The sequence below is a fragment of the Stomoxys calcitrans genome, chromosome 5 (assembly GCF_963082655.1).
Source record: "Stomoxys calcitrans chromosome 5, idStoCalc2.1, whole genome shotgun sequence".
NCBI classification, from domain to species: Eukaryota; Metazoa; Arthropoda; class Insecta; order Diptera; family Muscidae; genus Stomoxys; species Stomoxys calcitrans.
This window is the reverse complement of record NC_081556.1, coordinates 51,292,884-51,309,882: the sequence shown is the minus strand read 5'-3', so window position 1 is coordinate 51,309,882 and position 16,999 is coordinate 51,292,884. Positions and strand designations below refer to the sequence as shown.

The 16,999-nt window shown below is 38.8% G+C and overlaps 1 long non-coding RNA gene across 1 annotated transcript; it reads left to right on the top strand.

The window, feature by feature from the left end:
* The first annotated feature begins 12,312 nt into the window (after positions 1–12,312).
* Positions 12,313–13,226, top strand: LOC106095739 (uncharacterized). Its single transcript, XR_009398613.1, has 3 exons — positions 12,313–12,662; positions 12,723–12,838; positions 12,893–13,226. It is a non-coding gene; the product is annotated as an uncharacterized LOC106095739 (long non-coding RNA).
* The last annotated feature ends 3,773 nt before the right edge of the window (positions 13,227–16,999 follow it).

Genomic DNA, 16,999 nt, shown 5'->3' with positions numbered 1-16,999 from the left:
GTCAATGAGATAATTGGGCCCTATCAATGCGGCTTTAGACCTGGTAAATCCACCCTGAACCAGATATTCACACTCCGCCAAATCCTGGAAAAAACCCAAGAAGGAGAAATCAACATCTACCATCTCTTTATTGACTACAAAGCCGCTTTCCATACCCTTTACGTTCAAATATCAAATATCCTGCTGGAGAAGATTATAAGAGATGCAAATGTGAATAGATATGGCACACTACTCACAAGAGAACACATGCTACTCGCCTATGCCCACGACATCGGCATAATCGGTCGGTCACCGGAAGTAGTAACTGCCGGCTTTGAAAGAATCGAAAGGGAATCGGTAAAAATGGGTCTGGCAGTAAAAACGCCCTGTACAACCGATCAGATAAAGAAAATGGAGAAAGTTTGGAACCACAGTTTTGAGATAGCAAATTTATCTACCTCGGCACCGCCGTAACCGAAACAAACGACATCAGTTTTGAAATAAAGCGAAGAATAATAGTGGCAAGCAGATGCTACTTTGGATTAACGAGGCAGTTAGAAACAAAGCCACCTCTCGACAGATGAAGAAAACACTATAAGTCACTGATGCTACCCGTGTTGTTATATGGTTCTGAGGCAGGGGTACTTGTGAATGCAGATGGACTAGTTTGCATTAATGGAGAATATAGGGCGAGTATGAACATCGAGCTGTATGACGACGATAGCATAGTTACACGTATCAAAATACAACGGCTGCGTTGGCTAGGTCATGTTGTCAGAATGAATGAAGAAGCTCCAGCAAAGAAGTCTTTTGAATGCAAACACGGTGGAACACGCAAACCGAGACGACCAAAAGCCCGATGGAAAGATCAAGTGGTGGGAGACACCACGAAACTTGGTGTCAGAGATTTTATAATAGGCGCAGAAGATGGAGCAAGTGTTCTCTCATAGCCAATTAAAGTAGAAACAAGTAAAAGTGTGCTAAGTTCGGCCTGGCCGAATCTTGGGAACCCACCACCATGGATTCTGCAAAAAATTTATACAAAATAAATTTAGTTGAAGGGTATAATTTTATTCTACATACCAAACTTCAGTCAAACCAGCACTAATTAAAGACGAATATTTCGAAGTGTTACAAACGGAATGACTAGATTAGTATATCCCATCCTTTGGTGGTGGGTGTAAACAGTATCACAGTAGTGATGTGGTTATAAATATTATGTAAGTATATCACTATCCATATCCATTCAAAATCAAAATATATATAAACAGGTAAAGAGGCGTTAAGTTCGGCTTGGCCGAACTTTGGATACCCACCACCTCGGGTATATATGTAAACCACCTTTCGTCAAAATCCCGTGAAAAATGTATTCCTTATGCCCCATAGCAACTTTACCGAAATATGTTCCAATTTGCACCAACTACTAATAAGTACAAGTCATTGTTTAATTGTTTATAACAAAATATTGGTATTTTTGGTAGCTATATCTAAAAATAAACCGATCTGAACCATATACGACGCCGATGTCGAAAAGCCTAACATAAGTCACTGTGTCAAATTTTGGTGAAATCGGATAATTAATGCGCCTTTTATGGCGCCAAAACCTTAAATCGAGATATCGGTCTATATGGCAGTTATATCCAAATCTAGGCTGATCTGAGCCAAATTGGAGGGTCTAACAAAACTCACTGTCCCAAATTGCGGCGACATCGGACAATAAATGCGCCCTTTATGGGCCCTAAACCTTAAATCGAGAGCTCGGTCTATGTGGCAGCTATATTCAAATGTGGACCGATCTGTGCCATATTGCAGTAGTTTATCGAGGGGCTTCAATTAGCTCACTGTGCCAAATTTTGGCGACATCGGACAATAAATACTCCTTTTATGGGCCCAAAACCTTAAATCGAGAGATTGGTCTATATGGCAGCTATATCCAAATCTTGACCGATCTGGGCCGAATTGACGAAAATATCGAAGAGTCAAACACAACTCACTGTCCCAAAATTCAGCAAAATCGGATAATAAATGTGGCTTTTATGGGCCGACAACCCTTAATCGGCGGATCGGTCTATATTGGGCCTATATCAACATATAGTCCGATAGAGTCCATCTTCGAACTTAACCTGCTTATGGACAAAGGAAGGGTCGGTGCAAAGTTTCAGCTCAATATCTCTATTTTTAACGACTGTAGCGCGATTTCAACAGACAGACGGACGGACATGGCAATATCAGCTTAGATTTTTACGCTGATCAAGAATATATATACTTTGTAGGGTCGGACATGGATATTTCGATGTGTTGCAAACGTAATTTTTATACCCTTCGGTGGTGGGTATAAAAATTTACATCAAAGTTCAAAACTGACTTCTTGGACATCTTATGAAACTTAAGTTTTTGTGAACATCGTTTGACGTTCTATTAAAGCTTAAGTCAATTGGTAAGGTTAGGTTGAAAAGAGAGTGCGACTATTAATCAGCTCATATTACTATTAATCTTAGGCCCATAAAAGTAACATTTGTTATCCGAGTTTTCTGAAATTTTGGAGAGGGACTTAGGCCGATCTATCGATTTAAGGTTTTGGGCCCACAAAACGCGCATTTATTTTCCGATGTCGCCGAAATTTGGGACAGTGAGTTAAGTTAAGCCCCTCGACATATATCTGCAATTTGACCTAGATCGATCAAGATTTGTATATAGCTGCCATATAGACCGATCTCTCGATTTAAGGTTTTGGGCCCATACAAAGCGCATTTAATGTACGATGTCTCCGAAATTTGGGACAGTGAGTTGAATTAGGCTCTTTGACATTTTTCTGAAACTTATAGCTGCCATATAGAACGATATCTCTATTTAAAGTCTTGGCTCCATAAAAGACGCATTTATAATCCGATTTTGTTAGGCTTTTCGACATCCGTGTCTTATATGGTTCAGATGGGTTTATTTTTAGATATAGCTACTAAAAAGACCAATATTTTGTTATACAGGATTGAGCAATGCCTTGTGCTTATTAGTATTTGGTCCAAATCGGAACAAATTTCGATATAGCAGCTATGGGGCATAAGGTATGCATTTTTCACCGGATTTTGACGAAAGGTGGTTAACATATATAGCCGAGATGGTGGATATCCAAAGTTCGGCCCGACCGAACTTAACGCCTTTTTACTTGTTCTTTATCAACATAGTAAGCCAATGTTAATACTCTTTTCTTTAAATACCAACATTGGTGTTGTTTTTGCAGGATTATATTGACTTAATTTTTTTTTTTTTGAATAACCAGCCTATTTATAAACTTTGCTACGTAAATTAAGCATGTTGCTTTTATATTCTAATTCTTTGAAGCAATCATGCGCATTGAAAAAGCCGATATTGAATGAATTTATTCATTAGTTTTTAACATACATATATCGGCTGTGCAGAAGTGTTTGGTTAAAAAATGACTTAACGCTTGAGTTGATGTGACAAAAACAGAAATTGATGTGTAATTGTTCACCCCATAACTGACCGCCAAATAACAGGCCATATTGAGGTAAATACATTAGGGTACCTTAATTTTTTTTTTTAATTATTCTTTCCAATTCTTCCAAGGATATAGAAGTCATCATAGTTTGGGTGTTCACTTTGCTGATCGCTGCCAAAGTCAATGGATTGGTCCCGAAATAAGGAAAAATATTAAAAGTATCGCTCGTGGCTCAATTAAATTCACATATTCCTTACTTCGTGGGTCTTCGTGGGTGCAGAATTAAACCCCGTTTAATAATATTCCTGATTAGAGTAGTTAACATAATTGTTTACGAAATTCTTAAAGAAGTTCTGTTCCTTTTAATAATTGATGTCAATTGAACAATTTAAAATTTTTCGTTTCTTTTCTTTTTTATACCCTCCACCATAGGATGGGGGTATACTAATTTCGTCATTCGGTTTGTAACACCTCGAAATATGCGTCTAAGACCCCATAAAGTTATATATTCTTGATCGTCGTGACATTTTAAGTCGAACTAGCCATGTCCGTCCGTCTGTCGAAAGCACACTAACTTTTGAAGGAGTAAAGTTAGCCACTTGAAATTTTGCACTAGTACTTCTTATTAGTGTAGGTCGGTTGGGATTGTTAATGGGTCAAATCGGTCCATGTTTTGATATAGCTGCCATATAAACCGATTTTGGGTCTTGACTTCTTGAGCCTCTTGAGAGCGCAATTCTTATCCGATTGGAATGAAATTATGCGCAACGTGTTTTGTTATGATATCCAACAACTGTGCCAAGTATGGTTCAAATCGGTACATAACCTGATATAGCTGCCATATAAACCGATCTTGGGTCTTGACTTCTTGAGCCTCTAGAGGGCGCAATTCTTATCCGAATAAAATGAAATTTTGCACAACGTGTTTTGTAATGACATCCAATCACTGTGCTAAGTATATTTCAAATCGGTCCATGACCTGATATAGCTGCCATATAAACCGATCTTGGGTCTAGACTTCTTGAGCCTCTTGAGAGCGCAATTCTTATCCGATTGGAATGAAATTTTGCACGACGTGTTTTGTTATGATATCCAACAACTGTGCCAAGTATGGTTCAAATCGGTACATAACCTGATATAGCTGCCATATAAACCGATCTTGGGTCTTGATTTCTTGAGCCTCTAGAGGGCGCAATTATTATCCGAATAAAATGAAATTTTGCACAACGTGTTTTGTAATGACATCCAATCACTGTGCTAAGTATATTTCAAATCGGTCCATGACCTGATATAGCTGCCATATAAACCGATCCTGGGTCTTGACTTCTTGAACCTCTGAAGGACGCAATTCTTATCCGCTTGGAATGAAATTTTGCACAACGTGTTTTGTTATGATTTCCAACAATTGTGCCTAGTGTGGTTCAAATCGGTCCATAACCTGATATAGCTGTCATATAAACCGATCTTGGGTCTTGACTTCTTGCGCCTCTAGAGGGCGCAATTCCTATTCGATTTGAATGAATTTTTGCACGACTAATTTTGTTATGATATCCAACAACTTTTCCAAGTATGGTTCAAATCGGTCCATAACCTGAGATAGCTGCCATAAAAACCGATCTGGGACCTTGACTTCTTGAGCCTCTAAAGGTCGCAATTATTATCCGATTTTCCTGAAATTTTGTACGACGGATCCTCTCATGACCATCAACATACATGTTTATTATAGTCTGAATCCGTCTATTGCCTGATGCAGCTCCCATTTCAATCGATCTCTCTATTTTACTTTTTGAGCCCCTAAAGGGCGCAATTCTTATTCGAATTGGCTGATATTTTACGCAGGTCTCCAACATATAATTTAATTGTGGTCGGAAACGGACCATATCTTGATATCGCTCTGATAGCAGAGCAAATCTTTTCTTTTATCCTATTTTTGACTAAGAAGAGATGCCGGGAAAAGAACTCGGCCGAACTCAGCACGCTTTTACTGTTCGATCTCAATTTGTGTTTGGCTAATTCAACTGTGTTTTTAATACAACAGACAACAATATATCTCGGTTTAGGTTCTGCCGCAATTATGTTTCAAATCGTGTGAGCCAGCTTAGTATTTTTTTCGCAAAACAGTGGCATATTTAAATAATACAAATGAAATATTAGAAAACTACAAAAATAGGGGTCCCTTTGTATGCCATCAAGAATAAAACAGAATATGAGAACAAAGGAGTCGGAAAATCACAGCACAAACCAAAACTAATGGAAAATTGTGGATTTGAAAAAGTCAAAACAAACGAGAAACCCATCACTACAGACAACTGAGAGGGAGACGATAACTATGGTTGCTTTTCCATGCATGGACCATGGCTTAGCTGTGTATGAAAATATGTGCCTCCTCATAAAAAATGAATGGTTGCAGCTCACCATGTGGCCTTCACATATCCCTGTCTGTGAGCGGTATATACTTGTGTGCTTGTCGGAGAGCTTTAGTTGCAAGCTAAATAGAATTGTGGATGGCATTGGCGACTCGTAGGATGATAACTAAATACAACAACACTATATCACTAATACCAGTAAAAATAAACAAAACCACAGCGCCTTCGATGAACAAAACCGAACGAACATCAACAACATATCACCATCAAAATCACAACGACGACAAACAATACAACGAACAACTAACACAACAACCAGGTCTCTTCAATTGCATGCCTGTGAGAGATGATGTGGGAGAATGTGGGCTGAGACTTATTCATTTCATCAGTCGGAGTCATTTTGTTGTTTGAATCACGAGTATTGCTTGCTGCAGTTAATTACGAAACTGTCAAATACAAGAGTAAACATTATTATTTCATAAATACAAACATTTGAAAAATATTTTTTGTTTGTTTTTAAACCAACATCATGTGTATCAGCCCTATACACATATGTATGTGATATCAGAACATTAGAATTGGGAATTCTGTTTTAGATATGCTGTTAACTCAAACAAAAATATGGCTAATACAATAGTTTGGCAAATTTTGAGTTTTTATAATAAAACAATTAAGTCCTGTTGTTTGAGGGTATAAATAGAAGCTGTAAAAGAAAGAAGAATTGAATTGAATACGATAAAACTTGTTATTCTACTTTACTTTAATTTGCCATTACAGAACATTTGTTGCTCTAACCGAACGTAGAATAGATTTTAAAGCGCCTCAATCTTCTTCTCTGACAACCAATTCCGAAATGTCTTTCTCCACTTGGTCACTCCACCGGAGTTTTGGTTTTCATGTTTTATTCTAGTCGCCTTCAAAAAAGCTTCTTCATTCATTCTGACAACAGACCAGATACGTCATGTTTAACTATGCCATCGTCGCCAAACAGCTTACACAGCTCGTGGTTCATACGACGCCTATGTATATTCTCCATGCTTTTTACGAAGGATATTTCTCTCAAACACTTCAAGTACTACCTCATCTGCTTTCGCAAGTACCCATGTTTCGGAGCCTTACAACAGCAGGGGTAGTATCAGTGTCTTGTAAAGTGCAATTTTTCTCTGCCGAGAGGTAGTTCTGCTTCTGAACTGGTTGCGCAATCCAAAGTAGCATCTGTAAGCCAATATTATCCTTCGATTTATTTCAAAACTGGTGTCATTTGTTTTGTTCACGGCGATGCCAAGGTAGACAATTTCGCAGACTATCTCAAAGTTGTAGTTCAGCAGAGAACTTCATAAAACTCAAAATAGTATGCCAACTAAAAATTAAGTTATTACTTCATTTTGAAGTTATATGTAAATAATATTGTGGTGGCATGCGAAATAAACATTAGTGTCTATTGAGTGTTTTGCATAAGTGTCTATTGAGTGTCATATATGGGATCTTATGCCATTCTTTGGTGTACAGGACCTTGTGGAAGTTGATAACATTCACTTTGTCGTATCTCGATTTAATGTCAGACCTACTTTTGTTGATACCCTTTCGATACTTCCAAAGACTGCAATTGCTTCTTCCGGTGACCGACCCATAATATCGATTTTGTCGGCATAGACAAGTAGCATATCGTTGGTGTAATGCCACTTTATTTATTTTATGATAAACTCGTATTTGTACTTTGCAGTATGCATTGAAATAAAGCATATTTGCCATATTTACATCTCAAAATCTTGAAAACTATGTAATTTCTGGGAGATTCCGAAACGGAGTATCTTAAGGTCACAAAAGCTGACCGCATCTCGTATAATTTGCACCACAGGATATTAAAGAGATCACACGATGGGCGTCTGCCTGTCTGAAACCTCGATTGATATTGAATGGTTCGGAAAGGGTCAACCCTATTTTAACTGAGGAGCCTGTACCAGCAAGCAAAGCCATATCAGTTTTGCAGGGATGGCAAAGTCGGACATGGTTTGAAACGCATTTGAACGTAAAGGGCTATAAAAGGCGGCTTTCTAGTCAACGAAAACATGGTAGGTATTGATTAAATATCAGGCGCTGTGTAAATATCAGGTCAATAGAGAATTTATCAGCTGCCTTGTCCCCTTTCTTGGGTACGGGACATAGTATGATGTGGTACCAAACATCTAAAGGCGTTAAATCATTCTTTCTAGGCGGCCAACTGACCGGTCCCGAACGTGAAATAAAATGTTCACCGAACTTGCCTGTCAATAAGTCCATTGTTACGCGTGCAGTGTGGCATGTGGCACCGTCTTGTTGAAACCACATGCAGAAAAAAGTTTGATATCATCTCATGATATGGCTCACCATTCACAGTTGCGTTACGATTCGTCTTTTAAAAAATACGGTCCAATGATGCCACCAACCCATAAACCGCTTCAAACTGTGACTTTTTCTGTATGCATTGCTAGCTTGGCTGATCTTCACTCCAAAATCGACAATTCTGATTATTTACGTACCCATTTACGTACGCTGAACACAGTTTGAACACGATGAACTTTCTTAACAGAGCACGCATTTTTATAATAAAATTATATCATTTGTAAGCGTTCTTCGTTTGTAAGACTGTTAATGGTTAAATTATAGACCAAAGTGAATATGTTTGACAGTGGCAGAAAACTCGAAACGTGCGTGAGCTGTTTAAGCCAGTGCTCCAAAAACGACAGTAACTAAAAAATCACCTTCTATATAGTTTTTATATATTTGAAAAAGTCATTCAAGGAACTTGTCACATCCGATCCATGGTGGAGGCTATATAAGATTCGACCCGGCCGGACTTAATATGGTTTTATTGATTGTTTTTTGTACGAACATAATCTCTTTATGTTTCGCAATCGGGCGAAAGTGCAGGATGCTGGAAGGGATGAAACTGACATTCCAAGGACGGGAGCTGGAAAGAGAATCAGATCTCCCGAAGAGCATAATAATGCTAAAATTCTGAAGAAGAAAAAGAGCTTCCCCTTTCAAGTACTCTGGGAAAATGAAGCCAGCCCAGTGGTAAGGAAGCACAACAGGGATGGGCTGACTTATACAGTCATCAATATCGACAGTGCATCCGGTAGGATTCCGCCAGATCATAAGTCTCAAGTGGAATAGAAAAATTAGAAATTCCGTGCTACTTACAAAATCCTTAATTGTTTTCCAAGCCACTCCAACGTCTCATCATCTTCCCCACTTGTCGTACACATGCTATCACTTGCCGCAACGATTTTTCATAAGTGAGCTCGTAGTCCTATATGTCCCGTAATGACCACAAAAGTAATAGCCGGATCTCCCCATAGGATTTTCGCCGTCCTACCGACCGTTTCGCTGTTCCACAGTGTTACATTCGCGTTCGTCGACCACGCTCTTAACTCGGATTGGGTCGACTCGTCCAGAGGGCCAGTTAACTGTCAACACCACCTCACGTATTCTGTGGTCGCCCGCATATCTGCCTGCAGGATCGTATTATGATCAGGCAGTCGAATACAGATCTCAGTCCCTGGGTTCACAATGTAGACACCCAAGCCCACTCTATCTTCTAGCTTTGTTCGATTTGATCCAAGACTGTGCATCTGGCAGAAGTGTCTCGCACTCGACCTCAAGTACCATCTCAGGTATCTGATCGGAAAACTCTTCTATTTCATCCAGGTTACCTATCGTTGCCTTGAATTTACCGCAATGGTATGAACTGCCTCTATCCATTCTCCCATTGCCTTTAGTCTCATAGCCGCAGTGGCTGCCTCACATTTAATATGTATGTCGGATATCTAGAATAGTCTCCAGTGCCCTAGTGGGTGTAGTCCTCATCGCTCCGCCTATGCCAAGCCAACATGTTCTCTGAACCTGTTGTACGGTCCATATCAATCTATAACTTGAAATTGCTTCATTCAATGAACTTGTCACATGCGATCCAAGGTGGAGGGTATATTAGATTCGGCCCGGCCGTTCTTAACGAGCTTTTACATTTGTTATTATTAGATTTTTAGATAATTTAAGCACCCAAATTCGGCACGGACATTGAGTGGTTCAATAAATATAAGTCGCTGTTCAATTTGGTAAAACAAAATATTGGTCTTTTTGGCAGCTATATCCAAATATAAACCAATCTGAACCATATAGGTCACGGTTGTCGAATGGTATGAACTGAACCATATAGGTCACGGAAGTCGAAAAGTCTAACATAATTCACTGGATCAAATTTCAACGAAATCGGATGATAAATGCGCTTTTTGTAGGGAGACAAGACTTTAAATCGAGAGATCATTCTATATAGCACTTATAATCAAATCTGGACCGATCTGGACCAAATTAAACACGGATATAATTATCATCCTATTTTATCTTAATAATGGTTGGTCTCGATCATATTTTATTTAGGTCCCGAGAACACATATACAAGTAACATTTCAGATAATAAATTTTCTTTTTATCGGATTAAGACCTTAAATTGGAAGATTGGTTAGTATGACAACTATATCTAGATAGTCTGATCTGACTCCTATGTGGGTCGCATATCGGGAGGCTTAAACCAACTCTCTGTTTCAAATTTCGACGAAATTGGGTAATAAAAAAAAATTTGTATGAGCTTCAGACCCCTAATCGGCATATCGGTCTATATGACATCTGTATCAAAATACATACCGATATTTACTATATTTGGGTCAGATGGCGGATGGCTTAAAACAACTCACTGATTCAAATTTCAGCGAAATTGGGTAATAAATGCAGCTTTTATGGGTTCCAGTCCCCTAAATGGCAGAACGGCCTACATGGCAAAATGCAAATTTGCCCATGAACACTCCATTAAGGAAAGGGGCAAACTTCTCACAAATCAATGAGTGCAGTCCGATTCAAGTTTAAGCTAAATGACAAGGGACCTTCTTTTTATAGTCGAGTGCGAACGGCGTGCAGCAGTGCGTGACCTCTTTTGAGGAGAAGTTTTTACGTGGCATAGTACCTCACAAATGTCGCCAGCAATAGGAGGGTCTTTATGGCAGCTATATCTAAATATAGTCCGATCTGGACTGTTTAAATTTTCAGCAAAATCGGATAAAAAATACAGCATTTATGGGCATTAGACCCTTTATCGGCAGATCAGTCTACATTGCAGCTATATCCAAATATGATCCGATTTGGCCCGTTCAAGGACTTAACCAGCGTGCATCAAAAATAAGTATCTGTGCCAAATTGCAGCTCAATATCTCAATTTTTTAAGGAGTGATTACAACATACGGACGGACAGACACACGGACATCCTTTAATTGTCTTAGAATTTTATGACGTTCCGAAATATATATACTTTGTAGGGTCGGAAATTGATATTTTGATGTGATGCAAACGGAATGACTTAATGAATATACTCCCTATCCTATAGTGGTGGGTATAAAAACATCCATTAAACAAGAAACTTGAATAATTTGAATATTGTCCTAATTGCAACTCTAAAGGGCTTAGTTGTAAAATACAGTAAATCATTTTTTGCCTTTTTAAATTTTGATTCATTCAGTTTTTATGTGTGTTTTTTTTTTTTGTCGTAAAACATTTCACTGGCCTTTAAGTCGTTATCTTCGTTGTTTTAAATAACTGGAATTACAAACTTAATATTTTCCAAATCCCCCACGGTTTTTGTTTATATTGCACTTGACGTTTTTTCTTGGTGCCGGCCAAAGATTAAAAACCAACAAACTTTGGATCTGACAGATATGGAAAAAAACGGGAAGCACACAGTTAAAAAAAAATGGATATAACCTAAAGGGCGAAAACGAATAAATAGTCCTCTGTGCCAGTCATACAAAAACATACACAGCCGCAGTCACAAACGCATTTGTGCTCAAGAGACGAAGTATAAACCATCCCATCTATCGACCATAAATTTGGATTATTTTATCCTGCAGGACATTAAGTAAGGATATGACAAATTTATCGCAATAGCGCCATTTGTTTGTTTAACAGTTGCAAAAATCCTCGAACGCAAAATTCCCACACAATGCTATGGCCCCAAATGGATTGACCACTCGAATGGGTGGTTAGAAGGTGGGTAGGTGGGTGGATGAACGTTGGACACTTCTTTTACCATTGCTGCTGGTGGTGGTTTAGTGTGCCAAACAAATGTTGCCACAATTGATGATAGCCTTGTGCGTTGGTGCTATATGCCCTTTAGCCCCCAGGCCTTTGGTTTGCAAATGGTGTGGTGTGGTCGTTATATACCACCAGAAATTCCTCAGCAGCATTTATGTTTGGGTGGCTTAAATTGTTTTGCCACGCTCGGTTTTTTCCTGATCTGAGAAATTGACAGGTGGCCTGGTAGTCTTGCATGAAATTTTGATAAATTCACAATTTGTTATTATTTTTGCAACAAGGAAATGCCGTAGAAACAAAAACACCAGAACAGTACAGCCTGGGAAAATATCATCATTAAAAATTTCAATGAATTTTTTGCACGCAGTGACAAAATAAATGAATATTTTCCATAAAATGCATTCACATCGGACCTAAGTAAATGTTGTCTGTGAATTTCGACACATGTAAATTCTCTCTTTGGCATGTAAAATTGTGAATGCCAGCCACAAACAAAAACAAACAAACAAACCATCCAGTGACGAAACCAACAATTTTGCTGCAGGAAAAAAGGATAAAAAAATTGATGAAAATTATAACGAAAATAAACACAGGAATTATTTAAGTGGATAATCAAAACAAAACTTCAAATACAGGCATATGTAAATTTTCAAAACTAACATTCAAGTTGAAATGTTTGAACGGAAGCAATGGAGGGCATTTAGCATACTCTTTGTCATTGTTGCAAGAATATTAAAGCTGTAAGAGTCTTAAATTTATGGGCTTTAAGACGAAAGGAAATTTAAAATTTTGTTTGACAGGATCCCACTTGAACGATCGAAAAAGTAAAGAAGACTACAAGCAGGGACCCAAACAAGGGACCAAAAGGGTTTCAATGGCATTTGGTAAAGTAGATTAAATCGATCAGAAAAATCAGGTAAAACGTGTTGTGGTCTGCCTTGCCGCATCTTGTAAACCTTGCACCTTGCAGCGATAAAAAAAATCCCAACTGAACAATTCCTGAACTCCTAAAATGATGATGTTTACTTAATTGAGCGCATGTAGACAAATTTGAGTGAGCTGTAACCGCCAATAGCCGCTTCTGAGTTGTGTTCATCGAGCTTGGCGACAAAGTAAATGCGAATTATTATCTAGAAAACATTTTGGAAGTTGCTTTGGACCCGTGGGCACTCAAACATTATTTCGTGGCTGTCCAATATTTCGTGTAGTTGAAAACGAATTTGATAGCCAATTTTAAGGCTAAGTGTTTGGGGATAGTCTCACTCCACAACCTTCCACTAAACCAATTGTAATTGCGGCTCAAATATATGGAATTTAACAGTAGATGCTGATATTTTTTCAGAGTTAAGTGCGTATTTGTGGATTACGGACATATTTGTGGATTACGGCGAAAAAGGGGCTCAAATCTGATATCTGTTTTATGGCTAAGTGTTTCAGAGACGACTCATCTCATAAACTCCCCCTGAACCACACATATATACCGACTATAGCAATATGTAGCTCAAATGTGGTTTTTGGGAGTAAAGTAAGAATCTGATTGGGAGTAAAGTAAGAATCTGACTTTCGGCTCAAAGGGTTTAGCTCGATCTAACATCCAAACTTTAAAGGGGGGACATCCTCTTACCCTATTTTCAGAAACGCGAGATCTCGTAGAAGGGAAATTTGCTATGCTTATTTAAGGTGCGATATCTTGGGCGGCCACCCCAGCTTCAAAGCCCGCCAAATGGAAATATAAGCCAATAATGACAATAATAGGCTCAAATGAATGGTATTTGAGACTAGAGCACAAATCTGGCGGTCCACCTCACCCCAAAAACACCCACATACGGGACATATTCACCGACCATAGCAATATAAAAGAAATTTGGTAGCAGAGCATCAATATGATATCCACATTGGGGCGAAATAAATATCTAAAACGCCGTACCAGCACCCCCAAGCAGGACTTATTTCCTGACCGTGCCAGTATAGGGCTCAGATAAAATAAGAGAATAAAAGAAGGCGGAGCGGAGCGGGCCCTGTCCAGCTAGTAACCAAATATATACCGAAGTTTGCCCATATTGAACACCGATTACTAAAATAATATATAAGCTCGAAGAATTGAAAATACGAAATTTCATTAAAATCTGACAAGGGAAGCGAATGACAGGTGTTAATGGGTTAAGGCGATGGGAGAATGGATTGATGATTAGAGTAGGCCACACCATCGCGGTATAATCGAGACGACGCAATGTGGGATGGTAAAAATAAGTAGAAATAAGTCAGCCATTTTGGAGCGAATAGAGATATCTTCATGAAATTTTACATGTTTATAGCTGAGGTGTTATCCAGTTTATATGCAAAATATAAAAAAAAAAAAATACAAAAATACACTTTTGTGAAAAATAAAATTAAAATTGAAAATATCATAAAACCAAAACTACTAAAGTTATCAGTCTAAGTTTTCACAAATTTGTAGATAAATATCTTTTTAAAAAATGTCCGTAGAGACCAAAATCCTTGGACGGCGAAAAACTATTTTTGCATTCAATTAGTTATTACTTGGGGCAATGAAAATATGTTATAAAGTTGGGGGTCTCAGCTTTGCGTTTTGAGAACTCGAAGGGTTTTCCCATTTTATTTTTTTTTTTGTTAAAAAATTCCAATATTGTACTTCACAGATCTTCTATTAGAGTTAACACAATTTATAAAAATTACACTTAAACGCATCCACATTAAGTCTTCTTTACAGTACAGTAAGCAAAATTGAAGTGCTGGGCCAAGTTTTCTGTATAGAGACGAAACAATGACATTACCCTTTTTTACGAAAAAAGCCAAATTTTTCACGTTTTTGTTTTGTAACTCGCATAACTTTTGACTGAAGAATCAGAGCTAAGCATATATAGTAAATTTTATCAGCTTTCCAAATCACTTAAAAATTTAAAATCGTTTAGAAAGAGACAAGGTTCAGCGAAAATTTAAAAAAAAAAAATTATTAGACGAATTTCTTGGTCACCATAAAAAATACGCCGCACATTTAAGTTTGTTTTTTGTAGGTTTTTTTGAGCACTTAAAAGTAACAGTTTCGAACATCGAAATGCGCTTTTGCTAGCCAGAACAGGTTAACACCTCACCTTAACAATGTGCGGACCGACACACTGATCCAATCCTTAGAACAGTACCGGCTGGACCCGGTCCTTAGAGACTGGATAAACCATATGCTAAGGAACTGGTGAATAAATTGTGTGTCGCATGGCATAAATATAAGGGAGAATGTGGCACATGGCACGCCACAGGGGGGCATTTTATCGTCACTCCTATGGGTGACCACCATAAATGACCTATTACGGAAGCTGACTAAGGAGGGATTTGAAGCCGTCTGCTACTGCTATGTTATAATACTTCTAAGGGGTAAGGATGCGAACGAGCTATGCAGAAGGGCCGAAAGGGTCATGCATATGGCATATGACTGGGCTAGACCCAGAGGTCTCAATATTAAACCAGAGAAGACTGAAATATGCCTGTTCACGAGGAAGACGAAGGTGGGGCAATTTAAGGCACCACGTTTCCTCAATATGACGATTTTAATATCTGACAAGGTCAAATACTTAGGTGTGATCTTGGACAGGAAACTGAATTGGAAGTGTCACATTCAGGAGCGTACTAAGAAGACTCACAGATGTTGGGCACTATGTAGACGGGCCGTAGGCTCGAAATGGGGCCTGATTTCGAGGATAGTCCACTGGCTCTACAGGAGCGTGATTAGGACAATACTTACTTACGTCTCTGAAGCTTGATGGACTGCTATGGAGAAAAGTGCAACATAAGGACCTTACAACAGGTTCAGAGAACAGGTTGTCTTGGCATAGGCGGAGCGATGAGGACCACGCCCACTAGGGCACTGGATATCCGACCTATTGACATACAAATTAAGTGTGAGGTAGCCACTGCGACGATGAGACTTAAGACGATGGGAAAATGGATTGAGGATGGGAGCAGCTCATACCATCGCGGTATAATCGAGGCGACAATAGAAAACCTGGAAGGAAGGGAGAGATGTCCAATCGGATGAACCTTGAAGTCGAGTGCGAGGCACTGCTGCCATCGGCACAGACTCGGATTGACGGAACCCTAGTATTGTCATCTGGAAGATCATGTTACACGGATGGACCAAAGCTAGAGGACAGAGTGGGCCTGGGGTTTACATTGAGAACCCCGGAACTGAGATCTGTTTTAGACTGCCTGACCATAATACGGTCCTGCAGGCGGAGATCCGGGCGATCATGGATTGCGTGAAGTGGTGTGAGTATGAACATCTTTACCGACAGTAAAGTTGCTATAAGGGCAATAACAACCAAGACGCTAAGGTCACGAACAATCTTGCTGTGTAAGAAGGAAATTAACGCCTTATCTGAGGATGGCAAAATCCGGATCGTTTGGGTGCCGGGCAAAAACGGAGTAAGGGGAAAAGAAAGGGCAGACGATTTGGCGGTGAAGGCCCTCTGGCCGTCAATAAACGTGGATAACCCGAAGACTTTCGGGTCTACGCAGTCCGAGTTAAGGGAGTGGGCGACGAATGCGCGTGCAACATCATGGAACAGCGAAACGGTCGGTAGGACGGCGAAAATCCTATGGGGGATCCAGATCGTGATCCTTCTTGCTTCCTTGATGAAAGGAAACTACATAAAAGATATTCTGTGCGAACTTATGCTAAGTTATAAGTATACAACTGATGACAATGGAATAAAAGGTTCTGAGATATACCTACACCCCTTTTAGATTCTATATCTCTAGACTCTAAAAGCCCCATTTATATCATATGATCTCAACAAGTCAATGGGTTATTGAAATCAAAAGAGACAACATTTTACACTTAAGTTCATTGACATTGAAACTTTTTCCACAATAAAATTACTTTAAGCATGCAACTATAAAATTCAATGTCACTAAATAAACGCTCCTACACAACGAACATAACACAAAGCTATTTTCTAAAGATTTCAATAAAATGAATTTGAAAAGCCTATATATTGTACTGCTTCTGAATTATATGTGAAAATGTTTCATTCAAGTGTATTAACAAATTACGAAATTTCTT